Genomic DNA, 6247 nt, shown 5'->3' with positions numbered 1-6247 from the left:
ATTTGCATTCATGCAGAAGGAGCACACAGTAGCCCACTTGTGACAATTGTCTTGGATTTGTCTATGGATTTTAGTTGCACAAAAATCAATTGTGAGTAAAAAGCAATATAGTTCAAACTGTTGCTTTCACCTTTTAGATTATACAATGTGATTTGTATGGAGATAAGATCTTTAGATATCTACCTTCTAATTTACTTTAACTTCAAATATTTATATAGTTCGAACTGTTTGGAGGTAAAGTATATGTTTAATTAGTCAATCCAATGATATACAGAAAAAAGATCATAAGAGAATTATTATTTGCTGTCTAATTCTTTTACAAATTAGTATGTATCAAGTGTATTTTTTTTTCATCTTTCTTTATAAATTCCGTTTGAATAAAGGAAAATAACTCGGGAATTAAATAGGAGAAATTGATATTTCCGTTATTTAACAACTTAAGCATGTAACTTATTAAATGACATACGGAAAAATCATGAAAATTGAGGATCAAGATTTCAAAATTTTAATAAAGCCAAAAGAGACGTCATTTCACAATCTCTATTGAGCCCCTTTGAAAACATTGAACCAATCAAGTTGGCCGCAGCTTAATAATTTAGTTGACTAAAGTAAAAGACGACGAAGTAAACAGAGAAAGGATGAAGAATTTTTGTATGATAAAAAGTCTATTCATCCGTCCTAGTATACATTAAGTCAAATATTTAGGAGCACTTGTGATTAAACAATGAGATATTTAGTCATATACTCATTCTTAGCACTAATAATATAAATAAACCCTACACCATTTAATTTCTATAAACAAACCCAAAAAAAATCCAAAAAACAATGACAGTTGGCCTTGTTGAATTTAATTTTGATTATTAATTACTTTGATGCCCTATTGAGTGTTTTGGACTTTTTTATGAGGTTTTGGGTTGGATTTGTTTTAAGAAATCAATGGCAGTTTTGTAATTTAAAAGAAATTAAAAGTCTTTTTGTTATGTTGTAAATGGATTTTGGGTGTGTTTCTAAAGTGCATTTCATATATGATTTTTTTATTATAATTTGTGCTCCTATATTGGGTCTATAGTGAATCTCCCTTAAACAGTTTCATTAGAATAAACCTAATTATCGAAAGGACTTAGGGAAGAAAACAAAGGCTTTTATCATTGAATGAATAAATAGACTTATGTGATTCGGTCAAAAAAGAAAAGACATTTACTTGTTTGGCTTGATTCATAGCTATATCAAAAGCCAAAAGTTGCTAAATTATCATTAGAAAGAATCACGATCATGGAATTTGAGTGACAACTACCATATGATATTCTGAGCAGTTTAAACCATGGTGTCAAAGCACCTTTGATGATCCAATGAACCCTTAAGATGTGATTAGAAGTCTACAATTAGCTAATATTTTATGGAGCATTGTTAATGTAGACATTAAAAAAAAACAGATGAAGCTATTAAACCAGCTAATAAAGTGGGCTTCTCTCTCCCGTTGTGTTGTGGAGAGTTTTCCCTTCCGGCTTTGTGTTGGGTTTTGCTTATTCCTTGCTTTTGCAAGGTTTTTGTTTCTTCCTCAATTTTTCTGGGGATGCATACTAGTCGTTTTGGCTGGGTTTTTGTTGATCTTTGTAGATCTACTTCCTATATCCCTTACCGTGTTTGATTTTGCAATTTTGGGGTTTAGGTGGTTGCTCTACTTTAGATCTGTTTTCAGAGGACGTGGAGTTTACTAGATTTGGGAGGATTTTCTAGTTATTCGTGCTTGAAGATCATGAGGGTGTTGCAAACTAGCAGTGACATTCTCTGGAATGTTTTGGTGGAAGCTGAGCGGTAATGCCCTCCACTCCACTTGATGATGTTTTCTGCCCCGAAGTGTTGCAGAATCTTATCTGGCATGGCCTTCTTGTGGACCTGGATGTTCAGGTTATTTGTCCTCTTCATCAACTCCAACTGAGCTATGTTATCTAGGCGGTGTATTTTCTTGTGCTTACTGTCTTGCAATGATTTTAATTCATTGTTTATATGTTTTTGTTTCTATTATTGCAAGAACCCTCCTTTTTTGGGGTTGTGTTCTTCACTTTATATCTCGTATTTTCCCCATTTGTTAATGAAACTGTTGTTTGCTAATAAAAAATAAAAAATAAAAAATAAAAAAACTATATGCCTATGATACACATAAAATTGTAAAATGAATTTTGGGCTTTGGGCTACCTTAGGGCTATAGGGCTGTGGTTTGTTTTTGGGCCTCCCATAAATCCATAGAAAAAACCATTATGACACCAAAATATCATCGCCCACTGAGTTCGTTATTCCACCACTGACACAACTCATTTCCAAATGTTTCTTCGGTTACATTCAGATTATTAATTGGAAAAAAACGTTGTGAAATGTTAAGGGACCGTTTGGCTACTAAAAAAAACTCAAAAATCAAGATTTGTTTTTTAAAAAAATATGAGTTTTTAATATTAATTTTATGATCTAAAAACTTGTTTCGTATTCAACTCCAAACCATTTTTGAGATTTAAAAAAAATTGAAATTAAATCAGAGAATCAGAAACCCTAATTCCCAAATTGAAATTAACAAAACAAAAGGAGAGAGAGAGAGAGAGAGAGTAAAACCTCACTTTTTTGTTTTCAATAATAGGGGTGTTTTTGAGTTTTTTTTGGGTTTGGGTTTTTAAATTCCTTACCATCCATGTCTTAGCCATGCCCGAGTCACCTTGATGGCTCTTCATGCAGGGTCGGCTGGGGGACGCTAGGAAAATCCTCGACAAAACCTCAGACTCCCTAGAAGAGTCCAAGCTTAGGCTAGCTGACATCAAAGAAGTCGTTGGCATCCCCGAACACTACAACAACGATGTTTTTGATGTCAAGAAACGCAACCAAGGCCAAGACGTGTGGAAAGAGTTGCTCTTTCATCCAACACTAGTCATCCATCATATTTTAATCTCAACCGTTGGTTTACACTTCTTTCAACAAGGGTCGAGTATAGACGTCATTGTTTTGTACAACACAAGGATCTTCGAGAAGGTTGGGATCACCAACTCCGATAAAAAGCTACTCTGCACCATATTCGTCAGGACAATTTTCATCATGGTCGTGACATTTATGCTTTATCGGATTGGAGGGCGTCCGCTACTTCTAACTAGCGTGGCCGGCATGGTAGTCTCACTCTCTTTTTACCCCAAAAAGCTAAGTCAAACATTAGTGAGTTGTCGGCTAATGATTGGGGCGGTAATGAGACAAAATTTGACAAAAAATCTATAGATGGGCAAGTGTGAGACTCACGTGAGAATTTTAAATTATGTGGCAGTACACATGTGCCTCAACAAATGACTAGTCATGTGACTTGATTAGTCATATCCTAATGCATTTTGATGCATGAAATGCATAATTTATCTTTGAGTCGTTTTGTCATGAGCTGCAATTTGTCCGAGTCATAGTAGCCCTCTTCAACCTAGTCTAACCTAGACTAAGTAAGTTTGAGCATGATGATTTACAATTTGAAAATATAGTGTTTTCCAATGAAGCGAAAGGAACAAAAATTGCTAAGCAGCATGGGCATTAAACTTGCACCATACTGTAAATAAAAGTAAATAATGTTGTATGGGTTTTAAACCTACACCATACTGTAAATTAAATTAAATGTTATTGTATAGGTAATAAACATACACCATAATGTAAATAAAAGTAAATGTAAGAATAAAACCGCCACCTAATAATAATCATTTTACTAACTGTAAAGCATTAGTAAAGGATCAAACCTTTAAAACAATTTTTAATTCTTTAAAGTATTTAAGTGTAAAAGATTATTTTACTAACCATTTTTTTTCATATTGGAGTGGGCTCCACTTTTCCACATCACACACTCAAATTGGTGGGTAATGATCCATGCGTACTAGATTACAAAAATACTCCTACCACATTATTAAAATTAAGAATTTTGGATGGAGTTGATGATAGGGGCCAACGTGGGACATTAAACTTTAGTCAATGGGTCAAAGTGGCTCACTTTAACTTCTAGTGGGCAAATTGAGATTTGACCATAGTTTCAGGGAGCACTGTAGTAAATACGCATATCGGAAATGAGTATTTTGTATTTAATTTTTTGGTTTGATAGCTTATTAAAATTAAACAAAAATGGTTCAAACTGAGAGAATCACAAAAGTACAGAAGGACTACAAGCTGACTAATCGGGACTGATTACTTGATTAGAAAACAAAACATGGGGATCGGGTGGGAGATGACGTCAATTGATGGTGGATGGAGGCAAAACAACTTGGATCTCTGTCTCATCTTTCGGCACTTCCTCTTCAACCGCCTCATGCGCTTCTTTCCACTTGACTCTCATGCTGACGATGAAACGAAGTTCACTTCAAAGAAGGCTGCGGGGAAGGGAACAAGATATCTTATTTATTTAATGTTTTAGTGGATTTATAGCATTTGAAACTTGTAAAGAATAAGTTAATGTAAGAAAATAGTCAAAATGCAATGTGAGTTGCTAATTGGAGTTTTAACCTAGTTTTGGGAGTTTGCATCCTCGATGAGACCCCTACCTCGATGGGAAATATCCTTCTTGATGATCTGTTGGGGATTGCTAGACCCCGATTGATTTTTGCTATTTAACTTTGCTTGTTGCACCACTATCACCAAAAAAGAAAAAATTCAGTAAGACTGCATGTACAAAAACAACGTGATATATACAACTGAAAAAGCCTATTGGCACGTGCGAAAACGTAATGGAAAATGCAGATTTGTGCGGAATTCATACAAAACACGACCCGCATGATGCAGATTTTCCTTCATAAGTTTGTCCCATTCTAGATGAACTCCTGTCTTCTTCACCCTCCCAAAACCAACTTGTTTTACACAAATTTCGAGACTAGGTCCCCGTCTTGCAAACGGAGCATATCGTTTGACGCTTGTCCCTGCCAAAGATAATCGCCTTCAGGTTCTTGACTGGAAACCTCTACCTAGGCAATTGGTATCACGGCCAAGAAATTAGTTCCCTTGATAAAATTTATAACCATCATGCCAATACAACATTTAGAATCTAAAGGTCTTGTGGAGTCTGAGGAGTAAACGAAGCACACAGTCAACCCTTCTAAATTATGGCCGACAATTATTTGAGGAACGTCAAAAGAGCCTCCATTGTTCACATCATTGGCAAACTCGAACCACTCAGGAATACCATAAATTCCATTCAGAAAAATTCCACCAGATCATTCATATGATTAAGCAACACATTAATACATCATATACGTACATGTGTGGATGTGCCATTCTGTGGATTGTGTCTCAGAGAGAGAGACAGAGAGAATTGACCTGTAGGATGCTCTTCCTAAACTCATAAGTGAGATTGGTGCAGCCTTCCATATGAATCCGTGTCATGAAGTTTTAATGCCTTGTCCAAGCCTGGAATCTCAGTGAGTTTGAACGAATCACTTAGATAAAATTCTCTCATATTTGACATTTTTGAAAAATCTGGCATTGTTTCTAATGCTGTGCACCCAAAGCCTAGGCTTAAACATCTTCCCAAGTTTAAAACTTAAACAGATGCCAAATACAGGTGATCAGAACATAGTAAAATTTAGATTTTCCTAGAAGCAATACGAGTGCCTGTGTAGAGCATTCATGCTGATACAGTGATGCCAAACACTTCACTTGTAAATCCCATAACATAATAAATGGATCCACGTATAGCCGCGCGGCTATACCCGGTTTTTAATTTTTTTAAGAAATAGTATAGCCGGACGGCTATACACTTTTCTAATTTTTTGAAAAGAAATAGTATATCCGCACGGCTGTACTCGGTTTTCCTAATTTTTTTTAAGAAATAGTTTCGCCGGGAGGCTAGACTCGGTTTTAGATTTTTTTTATTTTTATAAATAGTATAGCCGTCCGGCTTTACTCGGCTCTTTTTTTATAAAAAAACTCGGTTTTTGCCCTTGTTTCAAAAAATAGTATAGCCGCGCGGCTATACCCGGGTTTTTATAAATTTTTTTAAAAGTCGGTTTTTCCATTTTTTGAAAAGAAATAGTATAGCTGCGCGGTATTACTCGGCTTTTCTATTTTATTTTATTTAATAAATAGTATAGCCGCGCGGCTATACCCTTTTTAAAAAATAAATAAATAAATAAATAAATTCGACTTCATCCAGTCCCCCTCATACCTAATGGAATCAAGAATTCAAATAACCTCAGCAACAAGAGAATGTACATAACTATCATATATATGAGATCAAGGTAATCACGGTCTGTAA

General features: G+C 35.1%; 1 pseudogene; it reads left to right on the top strand.

Annotated features, from left to right (window-relative positions):
- The first annotated feature begins 1756 nt into the window (after nt 1-1756).
- Nucleotides 1757-3252, top strand: LOC110755430 (polyol transporter 5 pseudogene; annotated as a pseudogene).
- Nucleotides 3253-6247: the final 2995 nt, after the last annotated feature.

Source organism: Prunus avium, chromosome 6, assembly GCF_965620075.1.
Source record: "Prunus avium chromosome 6, drPruAviu1.hap1.1, whole genome shotgun sequence".
NCBI classification, from domain to species: Eukaryota; Viridiplantae; Streptophyta; class Magnoliopsida; order Rosales; family Rosaceae; genus Prunus; species Prunus avium.
The sequence above is the reverse complement of the archived record's forward strand: the minus strand, read 5'-3'. Positions and strand labels throughout refer to the sequence as shown.